General features: G+C 43.9%; 1 protein-coding gene across 1 annotated transcript in view; it reads right to left on the bottom strand.

The window, feature by feature from the left end:
- adcy5 (adenylate cyclase 5) overlaps positions 1-17,163 on the bottom strand; it is a 67,444-nt gene that overhangs the window by 31,831 nt on the left and 18,450 nt on the right. The gene's annotated exons all lie outside the window — the stretch shown is intronic.

The raw sequence follows: 17,163 nt of genomic DNA, 5'->3' as shown, positions 1-17,163 counted from the left end.
CCATAGGAGATAAAAATACCCTAAAAGTACACTAAGGTCACTATAAACTCACGACACACTATAAGTCGTTACAGGAATTTTATAGTAATACGTATAGAGGAGATGGAAAAAATACCATAAAGTACGCTAAGGTTACAAACTCACGATTGAATACCAGAGACACCCTGGAAGTTGCTAGAGGAGTATTAAAGGAATATTATAGCAATTCCTCATTTGCCTCTGAAGGAGCCATAGACGGGAAGTCTGGGTCTGAAAACTTTAAATCAAGGGAACAAAGACAGAGGAGCTGCATGACACAGAGATAGAGAGAGAAAGAGTTTGATGTTTTTCAGGCCTGCAGCCTTTTTCTCTCTCGCTGAAAGTACAGGGACCTTTGTTTCCATCAACTCCAGTCCTGTGCCTCCCCCCTCTGGGGCGGGAACAGGGCGTCTCAACCCGCTCCTTGGTTTTTGACACAACATCCGTGTGTGGCCTGAACAGTCGAGTACCGCTGTGGATATGAAAGTCTCACGTGAGGACTCGGCGCAGCCATAGAAACTCCTCGGTGTGTGTATGTGAGAGAGAGAGAGAGAGAGCGAGAGAGAGAGAGAGAGAAGACAGAGTGCTTATCATTGAGATTGCTCATTTGACCTTAATACGGAACAAACTGACCAAGTATTTGGCCTCAGCGGCTCATATCAGAGGTCCTGGACATGTTTGTTAGCTGATGGATCAGTCTTGTTGTGAGATGCTTACACATTACAAGCCTATCTAAAATAGACCCAATCAGCAAGACTAGGCATTCAGTTTCTGCTGTGCTAGGCGGCCGGGCCGTGTGGGAGAGACGATACTTTTTATAGCCTTACATGTCTATAAATGAGGGATCCCACCGTGGCCCTGGAGGTAAAATTCCATTCCATGGCTTTTCCATAATTTCCATAACTAAGTCGGAGCACTTCCATGACCTAAAAATGTTATCCCCTCCTGGTTTGTTCATGTTTTTCAGTTCAAAAGCGGTAGCCAGTCTGGTTTCCACTACAGCTGAGCTTGCTGTGGAGGAGCTAATAATGAATGTGTAAAAACATGTCATAAAATACATTCTGATATATTCCTGTAGTGACCCTTTTGTAAAATTCCTTGATATTCCCTGACTTTCCCTGTCTGGAATGTAATGTAATTGTATTTAGTGGATGCAAATAAAGCATTAGTGTGTGTGCGTGTGTGTGTGTGTGTGTGCGTGTGCGCCATGAACACTTGAATGAGTAAGTTGCACCAAACCAGTGTGTTTAGGTTCCACATGTCCAGGGTCGAGGTGCTAGCGCTCGCCACGGCCAAGTTTCCACCTATCAAACAGCTTGCAAGCTGTCATGTGTCCAAGGCCCCGATGCTAGAGACATTGTTCCCGACCGGTTCCAGGCATACAGCGGGTCCTGAGACCGGCAGCCAGGAGCGAGCCGATGCCAGCGGCCCATTCTTTTCACAGAACCGTACAATGGGCTGAATCAGCCAGCTGAGTCACATTCACACCACAGGCCTCTCCGTTGCCGGAACCAAATGAACAAACACAACACGTCTTTATCAAGTCAAAAGCCCCTAAGCGGGTCTCCGAGCAGAATGAAGCACGCTCAGGAGAGGGAGCAGTGACTGGCGGAAGACTCGCCTGGAAGTGAGGCACGACCAAGAAAAATAAAGAAAGGAGGTGTGAGACAGGGAGAAGGTGATATATAGAGAAAAGGTTACTCTTTGGTATTTTTGCCTCTGACTGAAACGCTGTTAAGCTGAAGTGAATTGGCCCACACATGACAAATGGCATCAGAAAAATACAGTCCAGCCAAGCTAGACCTCGACTGAGGCAATTCATGTCCCTAGACACTAAAAATATTTTTTTATTTATTTCACATAGTTCTTTATTTTGGCTGCTGGGATATTTGGAGATTATCATTTGCTTTAAAATCTCATAGAGTCTAGAAATGTTACTTGACCTGTTGACATCTATGCAAACATTACATTCGATTGTAACCCTGCCTAACTTTGCTGTGTGAAGATTTTGCACGATTTTACACTTTAAATGAAATTCAAAAAAACTACAAAAACTCCTGTGTGTGACACACAGTCACAGATATAAAGGTCTTAAAGGCTGAAACTCTGAGAAAGGAATACAGGGAAACGCTCTGTCTCTCTGCACCAAACCCACTAGGGGCTTATTAGCATTACAAATGTGTTTGAGGCATGTAATCAACAGAGAAGGATGTACTATTTTGCTCTGTGGAGGATGGTTGCCTGGCACAAAGCCCTTCGGGGGGGGGAGCCTGCCTGCTGTAGTGTTACGGTCTGTTCAGTAAGGACACTGGAAATGGCAGTGGAAAACACATCGCCCCTCTTCCTCTCACTCCTGCTTTAATAAGTCAACTTGAAACCATCCAGACTTGCCCGGCTAACGCACTACGGTGGGTCTCTGCTGCCTAGCCAGCCGGCTACAGCTGCGCATGGAGCTGCACTCAGCCCTCGTAGCATCCCGCCCCCTCACTGCCATGGAAACAGCATGCATCAGATAAAGTCTTTCAACGGGTCAATACAAATATTCCCCAGCAGCAGTCTTATTCTATTAATACTCCCGGTGCTCACCCAGGCCTTATTTGGAAACCTATGGGCTTTTCCCTGCCACAGAGGGGAAGTGAGAGCAGAAAAACACTACGCCCATATTTGAATCGGGGATCAGCCGGTTCCTCCTGTGTGGGCAGACAGAATTCTACCATCAAATGAATGTTGGGGGGGGAAAAAACTGACGGGGTCTCTGCTGATGCATCGTCGGCGTTGATATTGACGTTAGCGAATCGATGCCGTCTCAAATTTTACAAAAGGGGAAGAGTATTTTCAGCGTTTTCCCTCGGTGACGCACGCATATTGTTTAGCTCGCCGCCGCTGAATCATTTCGATTCTGCTCAAAACCCGCTAAACCGAAGACACTCGAGAGCACTTAGGTAAGTCGTGTTCATGTAATGTGGTGAAACGTAATTCAGCGTTCAGAGTCCCAGACCCATCGACTACCTGTGGCAGCGGCGGAGCCGTGAGCGGGCTGTGCACAACTCGGCCTGCTGCGTGATACACAAACACACAGCTCGTCCAAACGAGGACAGAAAAGGTGCCCCCGCTCTCCAGGCAAAAACAAAATGCCTAATGTTTGCCTAATGGCTATTCCACAGGTACATTACTCATCTGTGTATCCTTGTGTGTGTATTGTTGTCTGCTTAATGGAGGGCCACCGCAGCACTCAGCACCAGCAAATAAACATCTGCTGGTAGGTAGTACTCAGCGACACCAGCCTGAGCAGATCTGTCTCATTTTGGGGCTCTGTCCGGTGAAGCAGAGCTCTGTGGCCTCGTTTATAAAAGGCTCTTAAGCGCGCGACCAGATCAACGCCAGTGTTGTGATTTATGAAGCAAGTGCAGTTTTACATGCAGTGCCCCAGTGGCGATGATGTACAGTTCTTTCTGAATACGAGGATTGTAGGATTCAAGATTAAAGTTTTTACAATAGGACAACTTTTAGATAGTTTTATAAATGACACTGGTCAATTAAATACAAACCTGATTTGTAAAACAATTACTTGTTTTCTCAAGGGCCAAAAGTGACATGACATGATAGTGCACAGGTATAGACGAGCCAAATGTCTCACTGCTGACTAGCTGACCTTGTAATGACCACAGCACAGTGGGAAAATGGGCTCCATCCCAAAATCAGCATGTTTTCTATCATCATCAAAGGTATTTCTGCTATAGACATCATCCTCTGAACTGGTGGTCGCACAGTGAAACCTACAAAAAGGTCAAAGAGCATTTTTATAGATGAGGCCCCGGGTCTTTACAGTCACACTGTAGGACTTCCTTCTGAGCTCCATTGTTGTGCCGTTCTTCCATTGAACCCAGTGTGAAATTCATATTGGCCTTACGTGGCATCTTTTGAATTTGGATTTGTCTCTGAGGAATTTAGGAGCTTGTTTGGACACTCATCATGTTACACACAGTGTTAATTTGGCATTTGTGTGCATGCATTTCACCAGAGGGGTCAGAGTGCAGGGTCAGCCACTTTGCAAGTAGGTTTTCAGTGTCTTGCTCAAGGGGATGGTCTTCACTATCTCAACAACTTTCACATCGCAACACCGCAAAAGCAAAGCAAAGATCCCTTTCCTCTGTAACTCCTGTCAAATATCTGTTTTATATACATATATAATAGTTCATCCCAAAATGAAAATTCAGTCATTAACTCCCCATGCCCCCATGTCAGCCAAAACTCAATTGAGCCCCCGTAGTTCTATCTCAGCCAAGTTAGCGGAGGCATCTTTTTACAGCTCAAAAAAAAAAAAAAAAGCATAAAATATCCATCAAATTTCTCCAAAGAGCTCTTGCAGCATAATCCAAGTGTATCATAGCCAAACGATTGCACTGTGGGTCCAAAACTTCCAACATTTACCTCATTATCTTGTGTAAAAAGTTGGCTCCATTAACTTCAGTAGTTTGGGTGAGATGGAACTACGGGGGCTAACATACTCTGAGTTTGGTTTTCATACTTCAAACTTTAATGGATTTCGACTCACATGGGCGTAGGTAGTTAATGATGTAATTTTGGGGTGAATTTTTTGGAGTGAACTATTCCTTTAACTAATTCATTTGATTATTCACTGCTCATGTTAAAAAAAGTCAGCAAGAATGCCGGAGTTGTTGAGCACCTACTCCTCCAGAATAAAGCCAAAACAATCCGGTTTAGTGAGTCCTACTATCTGAGTTGGAACAGTGTTGTTAGTAACCCCGGAACGTGCCAGCACCACTCACCTGTGTGTGTGTGTGTGTGTGTGTGTGTGTGTGTGTGTGTGTGTGTGTGTGTGTGTGTGTGTGTGTACAACATTATTTTAGTGGGTGATTAATAATTGCCAGCGGGGGCCATAAAAATCCCACAGAGACGGCCTAGGTGTCAATATTTACCCAGCAGTCCGAGGTTTGAACCTGCTTCTTCTCTCCCACACCTTTCTTTAACGTTTCTTCCGTCCCCCCTGGGGCGTTAAGTTTCAGATCAACTCCTGAGCTCTCACCATGCTTCCGCCCAGGCATTTCATTTATACTCATGCATATCTCTCAAAGATGCCTGACATGATCTCTATGCTGCAGCCAGCAGCCTGCAGCCCACACTGAACCACAGTCTCCACTGCTTCCAAGTCAGAACAAATTTCAATATTCAAATTTCAGTTGAACGTCACAAAATCATAATGAATTCCAGTCCCAACTTGCCAGTCGAATGCGTCAAAAACAACATTTTTTGGAGGGTGGGAAGCGCTCCTGACTCCTAATGCTTCAACTCCATAGATTCATCCTCTGTCGGTCACAGTGCTCTTCTACCACCTTGCTGTTGGATATTTGGGTTCCCCTCAGTAAAAGACAAGACTCACCCATTGATTTATTCTTAACTTCTCTTTTCTCTCAAAATTAAAACAAAACATCAACCCAAATCTTCCAAGAAATTGAATAATGGAAAAACCGCATGTTGAAAATCGACCCTGGGTTGAATCTCTATCCGTTTAGAACGCATTGTCCATTCACTGTGCCCTGATTTCACGTGTCAGTGGTTGAACATTAATATTCCAAGTTCAATCATTTGACTCATTTCAGGCAATTCATAGAAAAATGTAACCATATGACGTGAACTGTAGGCTATTTTCAGGGAGTGAAAGAAAGAAAAGTGAGTGACAGAAATAAACCTCTGCTAACCCTGGTTTAGCCTTGTGGTGGGTACTGCAGCACTTTTTCATTTTAATTCGATGAGTTGGATTGAACATGAGATCTCCAAGTGTACACCCCCCCTTAGTTAGCACACTAAGGCACATTGTGTTGCTCTAAGGATAAATGCAAGTCATGTGCTGCATGCTGATTACTGTGAGCAGCCCACTGCCAGCCTGATGCTGCATGGCACTGTACACGGTGCTGAACGCCTCTCACGTGACAGCAGGAAGTTATTTGTTGCTGGATTTTCCCTCGAAAGCTGTCATCTGCTGTAAGAAGGCCGAATACTTGTGAGGAGCACTACTGAGGATCACATTTTCGGAACCAATGGGAGGTTTTATTGTGCAAGCTCTGTGTATTTAATATGTTGGATACGCTTATATCAATCCTATAAGACTCCAGTTTTTACTGGTTTTATTATTGCTTTGGGCTAACAGTAAGTGCACTCTGGTATTGTACATGACATGAAAGGAGAAAAATGCTGATTTAACGAAAATGGAACCCTTTTATCAGAATATAATATTGTGAAACCTGCCATGTTTTACGTAAGCGGTCCTATGGATTAAATAGGAGAGTATACAGCTGCAAATTTGGACCAATTTGTTCATCCATTAGCCATCCATTAGCAATGAACTGGGCTACAGGCAAAGGTGAAAGTGAATGTTTAATTTGTTAAAAGCACACAGACGGCTGTGTACTGATGAGCAGATAGACACATGCTTGAACAATACCCACAGGCAAACACACACGCCCACACACACATCGTGCACACACATTTGCATGCATGCACACACCCATACATGCACACTTATATATACAGTGTGCGCTGTATATATGATAAAGGCCTTCTGTTCTCAGTTATATCTGTAATCTCCTCCAGAAACTCTCTAAGCCTTGCCTCTGCATGTCTTCTCATTTCCAATAACACAGCTTCCTGGGATCTGTAGCAATTCAAGAATGCAATAACAGCAAACAAAATACATTGGTAAGAAACAGTAAGAGGTGAGGGAGAAGCTGTTTAACAGACTTTGGCTTTTTCTTGAGTCGCCTTCAACATAGGAACATATCTGGAGTCAGCGTGGACACGGGGGTACCAGCAAATGCTTTCAAATGGGCCTGATGCCACACGGGAGACGCTGAACTCATGGGAACTAAAAGGTCAACGCGTGAGTCATGCCTTTGAAGAAGAAAGACAAGCCCACCACCGAACGGAAGAAGAAGCATGTTCAATTTTTCATCTCGTGCTTCAAAAAGGGAGAGAGAGAGGGACACTGACTAACTGAAGATACTTCCAAATATAGAGCCTGCATTTGAACAGCAGCCACATGGGAGACGAGGCTGTGGGGCTCTTTGATGTCAACAGCTCGCACTCAAATCAAATTTCCTCCCATGCGTTGAAAACTTTGACAGGAAACAAATGCATTTTTGAATAGCCAGGTAGGCCTATGCACCCCACGTACCCCTATCCGCCTTGACAAAAGGAAGAAATAACTTCTTGTCGGACTTCTCGCTGTGCCCAGACAAATTCATTCAAAGCGGGGGGGGGGTGAAAGGATTCAGTCTCCATCTTACCTCTAAGACCCCAGAACCAGCATAGCCTTCCGAAACGGTACAAAACAATACTACAAATATCCTCTAACACACTCGCCGTGTCACTGGAGAAGCCCAGAGCTTATGGAGAGAAAAGAAGTGGACTGAGAAGGCGTCCCGTAGTCTGCCTGAATTATGAAACACAAAGAGAAACACAAACGTGTCTCCTGGGACGACCCATCCTGCAATACAGTTCATCATGTGTTCCCTTGGAGGGCGCAAGCTGATTCCATTTACACCTCTTGAGAGAGGCAAGCAGGAGGCATATTTTGAACTAGGAGGGAATGAGATGAAGCAAACAATATGAGGAGGAGAAGCTAGATAGTCAATTAGCCCTCTTTTCAGTCCATCCCATTCCCTTATGATGAGTACACTATGCATATTATAACTGTTTTGAAACAGATCCACTACTGGATTACTGGTGGCAGTTTTCAAGTGTCAACAATATAAGAAGAGTTGAAAATCTCACTCCCATCTTAATCCCAATCACTGGCATGATTCACACACACGCACACACACTACGTCTCATTACCTCCGTCCCCATTGAACTTTTCCCACCCCTCCCTCCTTCCTCTCTCTCTATCAGATGTCAGTGGGGCAGAGAGGCCAGCATCACATGTAGAGTCCCCTCCTCTTTCTATGGGTTGCTAAGGAGTTGACTTCTCTAACCCAATTACTGACTGTGAGTCCCGATGACTGTCACTGTGCTTGGAGAGATCAGTAGAGTATAGGGTTAGACATCAGTTTACCAACATATCAAGCTGATATTTGCCTTTTATTGAAAATAGGCCAGGCAGCGTCGTCCACCTCCGATATGAAGGCTATGATGCAGTTTGATTGATCACATATTTATTGTATAATTGATTAATACTGACCAATGTGGTATCAACTGACAATAGAGAGTAGCAAAATGGGATGAAAAAGATGAAAATTAAAAAGTTGCAGATTATTACTTTAAGGATACTGAATATTGGCTATTGGCTGCATCAATCCAAAAATATCAGCATCAGCCTTAAAAACACCCCACAATGTGAAAGTCAGTGCTTAAGTCATGTGACTCATTATGTCGTCCGCCATGCTGAAGACAGAACACGTCTGCTTTTAATGACATGATAAAGTGACAGCCAATAGGACTTTCCCATGTACGAGGCTCAGTGTGAAATGCCTCCGACACGAGATCAACTCGGAACAGCATACCATAATATTCCCATGTATGTGAAAGGGGCATTAAAGACTTGGCTGAACACATTTTTCTACCATTTATATTATTATGGAGCATATTCCAGCAGGTTCTGCATCTCTCCGGCACATCTTGGCCTTTGGTCACACAACACAACTGAGTGAGGTAGTTGAAACACTACAGAGAGCACTTTCAACAAAATGTGAGTCATGACAAATGTCATGAATTGAAAAAGCGAACACACTACTTGAATAAGTCCCTCAGAAAGAAGAGCTATGTCAGGACATGGCAGCCAAAACAATTAACTATAATTCAGGCTAAACTAAAGGCTGCAAGATAAACATTAGGATTACATCCTAAGAGAAACAAGAGAGAAAATCCATGATTTGTCCTGAAGCTAAACTAATGTGCTGTGAAAGTGGGGTGTGTGTGTGTGTGTGTGTGGGGGGGGGGGGGGGGGGGGGGGGGGGCACGCGCACACATGTGTATGTTTTATGCAAGCGTGCACAGTGAAGGGGAGATGACGTGACGATGCTCAGCCTAAACAGTTTTTCATCCCCAGTCGAGGGTCTGGTCAATAGGGGCCTCTGTGCTCTGTGTAACTGATGTCATTAGGCTAAGCTGGGCTGTGCGCTTGACGGCACATGGCGGCAGACGGTCCTGTGAGTCTCAGCAGGCCTCTGATCTATGTAACACAGAGGCCAAAAGGCCTCCAGCCAGTCAGCCAGTCTAGTAGCCCGCCTGCTATTCAGTCAGCTTAGCAGTTAGCCTTTCAGTTACTTCACTAGCCAGCCATTCTACTGACTGAGGACAGGGTTATCTCAGGTAGCGATGAGATGATGAGAAAGATAATGCATTATTGTTGAAATTGCGACTTCAAAAATGGTGGTCAGAATGTCAGAAGGAAAGGGGGAGAAAGAATAAAACAGGATGAAATCATAGCAGTAAGTGATATATGGAATAAGGTACACTTTCAACATGCAGAAATTGTCAAGCCTCCTGACATCCATAATAATCAATTTCTCCCATGACAACAGAACTCCAAGAGAGAAGGCTGCATGCACATGAACCCATGAATGAAGCAATTAAGGCCTGCCTCAACAGAAATCAATATAGGTAATAAACTAAACAAAGTGCTCCTTTTTGACTCGCAGGTTGCTGGATGAGGTCAAGGAATTATTTAGTCACACATACAATATTACAGCTTCTCTTTTTTCTGTGATGTTGGCATGGTGGAGTTGCTTGTGTGTCTCAACGCCCACAGAAGCTATACTAGTATCATCCCTTCATCCTGCATCAAGCACATACAGGTTCAACAACAACACAGCTGCCCTCCTCTAATGATGCTCCAATTGGTGGCTTTCAGCTGAGTTACCTACAAAAATAAAAGGCATATGTGGAAGAAAAAAAATATCAGTACTAGGGATGAAAGACTCAAGGCCCTGGAGTCTCTAGGGCAACAGATTGGTGAATTTTCTCAAACAAGGGCTGGTGGGTTGCACCGGGTACTCTACTGTGTCGAAGGTGCTACTTGACCTGGAGCACTTAGAGAGAGAGCGAGAGAGAGAGAGAGAGTGAAAGAGAGAGAGAGAGAGAGAGAGAGAGAGAGAGAGAGAGAGAGAGAGATGAGAGAGAGAGAGAGAGAGAGAGAGAGAGAGAGAGAGAGAGAGAGAGAGACTGACCTTGTGAGCTCTCTGGTCAGCTTTCATCAGCAATCCAGATCAAAGCTCAGCTGAGCAATATCATCATTATTATTATCTAATTTACTTCAGCAATCACTGTTCATGTCAACAACTCAAATGCTGCATCTTTTTAACGTCATTTTGTTCCATGTGTGTAGAACATTGCAATGGGCAATGTTTTTATAGATATTTATAGATAGATAGATGATAAAATAATAGCAGTGAAACCACTTGAGATACTAAGCTATGATGGCCATATTGGAGCCACTAGGGCAACGGAGGGCCATTTTGGCTGTTCCCCCAGGTATGAGCCTGCTGTTGGTAGGAGATGGTAATAATTGAATCATAGTACAGGCCCTGTGGCACACTGGCACTTGGCAACTCCTTAGCAGCTTAGAGTCCCAAGATACAACAGGCCAGAGGCAAGCCCGCTCCCTCTGCAGTAAAGATAACAGCAACAAGTGAGCGCATTATTCAAAATAAATTCAAAACACGCTGTCAAGTGTCCACTTAAAGCAGCGATAGTGCAGCGTGTGGAGTCTCTGCGTTCAGGTGGTACAACTACACACTCAGGACCATGTCCAGCTACTCCTGTGCTTACTCTGAGCGTTCATTCTTACATTGTTGTGAGCGCTCCTTCATATATCAAATTGATATAGTGTATACTGTGTGCACTCAGCTCCACAAATAGCACCAGTCAAGACTAAACTGTGGACACAGTTTCACAGTGTGGATCCCCACATGGTGTAAGAGAGACATAAAGAAAGCTACAGAACAATCAGTCTTGTATGGGAAATCATTGGGCTCACAAACATAACAAATAGTGGGTCAATCTTGTGGGAGAGGATCTTGGATTTACTAGAAAACAATAGGCCTGGACAGCAAATCCTGTTGTTTTTCAGTATTACTTGGGGTGTATTAATATTACGTTTCGAGTGTATCACAATAATTAACCCCTAGTTTATGATTCTCTGAGTTTGTGCATACACTTATGGCTGAGTAAGACTCCAGCTCACCTTAGGCAGAGGCACAGGTCCATTCAGAAGCTGTCCAATAAGACAGACATAAACTTGGCCGCACGTAGGGAACGGATGTTTTATATCTTCTTCGGATGCCTACTTTTAGTACTCCCAGGGAGTAAGTATTATTTCCCTCTTCATGCCAATTGGCAGTCTACAATCTCAGTCTGCAATATCTTTTCCAAAGAGAGAGCCAATTGCAAATTCCCAATTCAAAGGAATAAGCAATAGACCCAAGCAGGAAACAATCAAAATCACCCTTCTCTTATTTTTCTCAGAGAAAAATGACTTTCTCATAAAAAGCCATTGGCATGAGGCAACAAAACACAAAGCTTGAATTGGATCAGTGGGACCTGGGGGCTTCCTAGCATGGAGGAGCGCTGTTACTTTATGCATACGGCAGACGACAGCAAACACACTGGATTGCCATGTAGGCAAAACTGGCTCAACGTATTGACCGTGAGCAGAAAAACGAGCGCTGTCCAGTTAAACCTTGTTCTAATTAAAGCTGTATGTTCTACACGGGTGAAGGATGTGTGAAGTGCTTGAGATTGCTACAACCTTAACACATTTATAACATTATGTGAGTGAATCATGGGCCTCTCAGGAGTAGCAACAGCTGACTAAACCAGCAATCCCTGCTTAGGGAAAGTAGTTGGTGTATGTGTGTGGGAGTGGGAGAGAGAGAGAGAAGGAGAGAGGGAAAGAGAGAGAGCTTAGTGAGAGAAACCACCTAGCCTCCAACATACCAAGCATACCATCCCTAACCCAGCAGGGGATAAATATTAGTGCTGAGTCCCAGTATATGTGCAACTCTGCCCTGCGCTGTGTGTTTACTTGACACCATTTGGAACACTGCGCCATAAAAACAAAGCCAATTACTCTCCAGCCGGGGCCTGAACTCCCTCAGCAGGGGGCGTAAGGCTGTAACTCAGATATCCCATGCTTCTCCGCAGCACCTCAACACGCTAGATCCATAATGTTATCCACGTGGCCCATGTGATGTACCGTGGCTGCCTCGTCTGTTGTGTTTGGGTGTCTCGGAGCTGTCCGGCAGCCAGCGGCCATGACAGTTCTGTCTGAGTGATCAAACACACCCACGCCGCGCTTCCCTTAGCGCCCAGCCAAAACAGAGCAGAGGCTCTCGGAAGCTGTTGGACCGAGTCTCAGTTACAACTGGCCTGTTCAGTGACGGTTTACACTACAGCACCTTTTGAAATATGTCAAGTCCGTAGCTGAGCCTGCCAAAGGCCTTCAGAGTGTTGTTTTACAGATGCATTAACATTCCCCAATGACAAATCACTAGAAAAGTCCTAGAATATTCCTAAAGGAACTTGTGACTTAAAGTGATTTTAGCATACTTTATGGTATTTTTATCCTCTATGGTATCATAGAAAACAGTTAAATAGTTAAATTGCAATTGTTGCATTATTGTAGCAGGAGCCAGAATAACTGTATTGACTATCATTTCAAATAGGCTACATCCCTAACGAAAACTCACCAATATTCCTATAGGGTCTGTGGTACTCAATAACCCACTGACCTTACTGCAGGCTATTTATCATATTCTTTATGATTTATCCCTATAATATTCCTATAATGATGCTGTGATATTTGCCCTAAAATGTACTATAGGAAGAGTATGGTACTTTTTTGTAAGGGTTCATACCTTCTTGAGAACACATTAGCATGGATATGAAGAATATCTCCCTTTGAAGCACACAGGTGTACAGCCTATAAATCACTGTGCACATACTGTCTGTGTGCACACTGCACACAGACAAGTAAACTCAGGCAGGTTTTAAAGGAGTGACATACATCCCTTATATGTTCATGTTGGAAGCTTGCTACCACTCCAAAGCAACGCCAAAGAAAGGCAAAAAATAGGACAGGATCTGGTTCACAGTAAAACAACAGGCCCTTGATCAACCATACATATCCGATTAGTCAGAATAAAGTATTCCTTTCACAGGCTGTGCTTCTCTCTCTTCAACCACCCACAAACAGCAAGAGTTTCTGATCTTTCTCTGGGCAAGAATAATGTCCAGCAACCAGTGACAACAGTTGCAGTGGTTCTTAATCCTGGTGCTTAGGATCAGGACTACTGCTGGTTTTCTATCATACCAGGTAGTTAATTGTAGTTAACTGCATGCACCTGGCATCTCAGGTGTAAATCAGCTCCTGATTAGATGGCTGGAATGAAAACCATCAGGGCTCTGGGCCTCAAGAACCAGGATTGAGAACCACTGAGTTAGAGTATCTTGATCTCTTCTTCTCACTGGTTATTTCTTGTGAAGTTGCTTTTTTTCCTGAATAAACCTGTAGCAGAAGACCTGTTCAAGGTGTTTTTTCCTTCCAAAGATTTTCTTCAATTATGTCAGTCTTAACATGTTGTGAATCCACCAGCTGTCATATGCTTCAAACAATTCTTTTACCATATAAATGTATAATATTCAGAAATGTCATTAATTTATGCTAACAACAAAGCAGGTTATTTAGCAATGATTCTGTTATTTCACTTATTAAAGGAATACACAAAGATTTTGGTAAATTGGTTTGTTGGTCAACTTCTCGGGACCCAGACTACTGCTGGTTTTCTATCATACCAGGTAGTAAATTGCAGTTAATTGCATGCACCTGGCATCCCAGGTGTAAACCAGTCCCTGATTAGATGGCTAGAATGAAAACCAGCAGGGGTCTGAGTCCTGAGGACTGGGACTGAAAACTGCTGTATTTAAGTGATGAGAACATAGACACCAATAGACCCCGATAGACCATTTTCTCCGTTGCTCCATGCTAACACTTTAGCATACGCTGTGATGAGTGATAGTAAGTGACTAGAATTATCCAAAGTAAGAAGGCAGTTGATGCAGCCAGGTTTATTTTTGGAACTATTTCAGGTGAGCAACCACGTATTCATCCACTGTGCAGATATTTTTAGCTGTACACAGTCTCCCATCACCCTCCCTTCCTTCACCTACTATCACATACTGTAGTGTATGTGTATAACGAAAGACACCATTCTGAGATAGACTGGAAGTGCTTGTGTCAAAAAACATTGCCTATCTGGCAGTTTTTTGGTTTTGCCCCAGATGTAAAGGGAAACCCTAAAGACCCAACCCAAGCAACTTTAAGTAAACAACGGACGTTCTATTGATGTTTTTTCCAAGTTAGCATGTTTTTGTGACAAAACACTTTTGTTCATTGGACCCATGGCGTGATTAGCATACTGATTCGTACTGTTTGTGGACTTTTAGAAGCCGTTGAAGGTAAGGAGTCACCATGTTGAGTGCACCCCTGTTACAAAAGAGGGGATTGTTGTTGCTATAACATTGGGATCATAAAATGGTTTATACAAATAGCATCATGAGATTTCACACTTCAGAACGATAAATTGCATGGCCACATTCATTGAAAATTTCATCCTGGAAAAAACACTTGAGCAAGGCAACTGGCAAAACAAATCCACCAGCGATGGATTCAGGCCATCGCCGATCCCGGATGTATTCGTCCAATCGCCCGACCCCAATGCACACACACTATGGATATAATGTGTGTATTGTTTAGTGTTTTCTAATAGTATATAGGTCCATTCAAGCACTCATACAAAACAACTAACAATGGTGCTTCTGTTGCAACGTGAATGCCAAGGTTCCTCATCTAGCCATCAGGCATTGTTCTGCTGTGTTATTTCTGACAAGTTAAGCTGAGAATGCCATTAGCAAGGCATGGGGCCAGGGAGGAGAGCAGCACAATAACAAAACACAGCTTGGTGTTTTCATGGCAACAGCTTCAGCTGCCTGCTGAGGAAAGGATAGCTGGATGGATGGCTGGATGAGGGAGAGGAGGTGTGCTCTATTTTTAGAGGCATTAATTGCTTAATGTCTTCTCATAATACACGTGCTGCACCTTTTGATGGTGAATGGATTAGTCTTGCAGTGTGGACGAGTGCAGCGACACTGGGCTGCATTGTTCAAACCCCTCTGAGCCCCCATTACTGAGCCCGAGCAAATCTGTTAATGTTGACCCCTGCTAACAAGGCAAGCTGCGAGCGTGAGCCCAAACACTACAGAGATTTCTCTCTGGAACTCAGGGAATAAATTCTTACGTTTTTCTTTGTAGCATTATGTAACTATGGCATAAATTCTCATGTACCCATTAATGTTTTTCTGCCAAATCACATTGCATTGCACATATTTATTGCACATAAGGACCCAGTGGCCAGAGTGGAAATTTGGCACGGGGAAACCATAAACATATGCTTCATATATCAATAAAGCAGCATTTACAACACTGAGCCACCCAACTTTGCATTAGTGCACATTTGTTGAAACGCTTCTCATGTGGTTGTTGCATATTAACCATGCAACTGACATACAATCCAAAACTCTCTCTCCGGTTGCTTTTTCTGAATATGACATTAAGTGAAAAGGGAGGGAGTGGGAGAGGGGTTCTGGCTGCCAGGACCATCCCACTGAGACAAAGCCTCATTCCCCATCACCAAATCATGGGGACTCTACCCTGCTGTGGTTCTCATATCAAACTAAGCAAGAGTGTGGGTGTGTGTATATACTATATCACACAAATTCAGAAGCACATGGTACTTCAAAACTTGGCTGTAGTCAAGACCATCATAGCTGAGCCTCAGTCAATTCCAATACCAGGTCCAGTGGAGTTTGAGTCAAGACCAGGTCCAAAGGGGGTTAAGACCAAGTTATGGCCGAGACCAGAGCAAATAAAATCTTGTTCTAGATCAAGACCAAAACAGGCAATAAACTGAGTATATTTCTTTCCAAAGGCAAAACTAATAATTAAGGAGTTTCTTAAGGATAAACAGAGATTTAGATTTTTTCTGAAAATGTACTCTGTACACCCACTTAACGAATGTATAGGAATTGACTAATCAATGCATATAATTTTAAGGACCATTACAAACAAAGGCTGAAATCCCTTAAATTGTTTGTAGTGCTGTGGGAAAAAATGAACCAAACATCAATACCCAATAGTGGCAAAGACCAAAACAAGTCTGAGTAAAAAAAGGGAAGGAGACTAAGACCAACCCGTCAAAAAAGTGTCTGGACTCGGGTACCAGAGACTGGACTCGGGTACCAGAGCCCCACTTCAAACCTCAGTGTTGTAGATTCCCAACAGATCCACCTACTGTCTGCAGCTGTGCTGCTGTGGATGGTTGCACCAGAAATTCACTAAGTGTGCTTGTGTTTGCAGACAGAAACGTGGATCAGGGAAGCTCCACGAGGGAGGCGGCTCTAACTTGCCCCTGACCTGCAGCTGTGTGCAGTTGTGTCCCGCTCAGCTACTAAGCAGCCAAGGTTCAAACCCCGTTTAGTAGCGCTGGACGTCCATATAAGGTCGGGCGGGGAGACTCTGGGCCTTATCACACCCTGTGTTTCTTTAATGCTCCAGTTCACAGTCATAACACATGTGGAAAGCATCGCTGGAGAGGGATCTGAGGAGCGAGGCTCTCCTTGACAGCTCGCCACAGAATAATGATAACCTCAGCGTTACACTTCACCGAAGGCAGCTCTTCCCTCTCAATTTGGAGCATCTGTAATTTCAGAGCCGGTTTTAACTCAATCTAACCAGTCTTTCTAAATATAGAGAGAATAAACAGATGTGCGGACATACTTCTCTCTCTAGTGAGAATGAATACACTCGGCCAACAGTTTTGTTTCTCAGAGGGAAGCGGTTCCCATTGTACAACACGGGCATGCTACAGTTTGAGTCACAGCAAAACACATTGTGTAAAGAAGCTTAATGAGTCACAGTAAAACAGCATGACCCCGACAAGCGAATGAAGGAATCAGAAAATTTGTACGTAAGCCATGAGCATGTGAACAACCTTGTGCTGATGGCCGCAGAGTGGATGCACACACAAGAACACCCAGCCATGTGTCCTCCAGCCTGCAGGACATCCACACACT

The sequence above is a fragment of the Centroberyx gerrardi genome, chromosome 10 (genome assembly GCF_048128805.1).
Source record: "Centroberyx gerrardi isolate f3 chromosome 10, fCenGer3.hap1.cur.20231027, whole genome shotgun sequence".
Taxonomy (NCBI): Eukaryota; Metazoa; Chordata; class Actinopteri; order Beryciformes; family Berycidae; genus Centroberyx; species Centroberyx gerrardi.
Note: the sequence above shows the minus strand (reverse complement) of the source record. Positions and strands in the feature narration are given on the sequence as shown.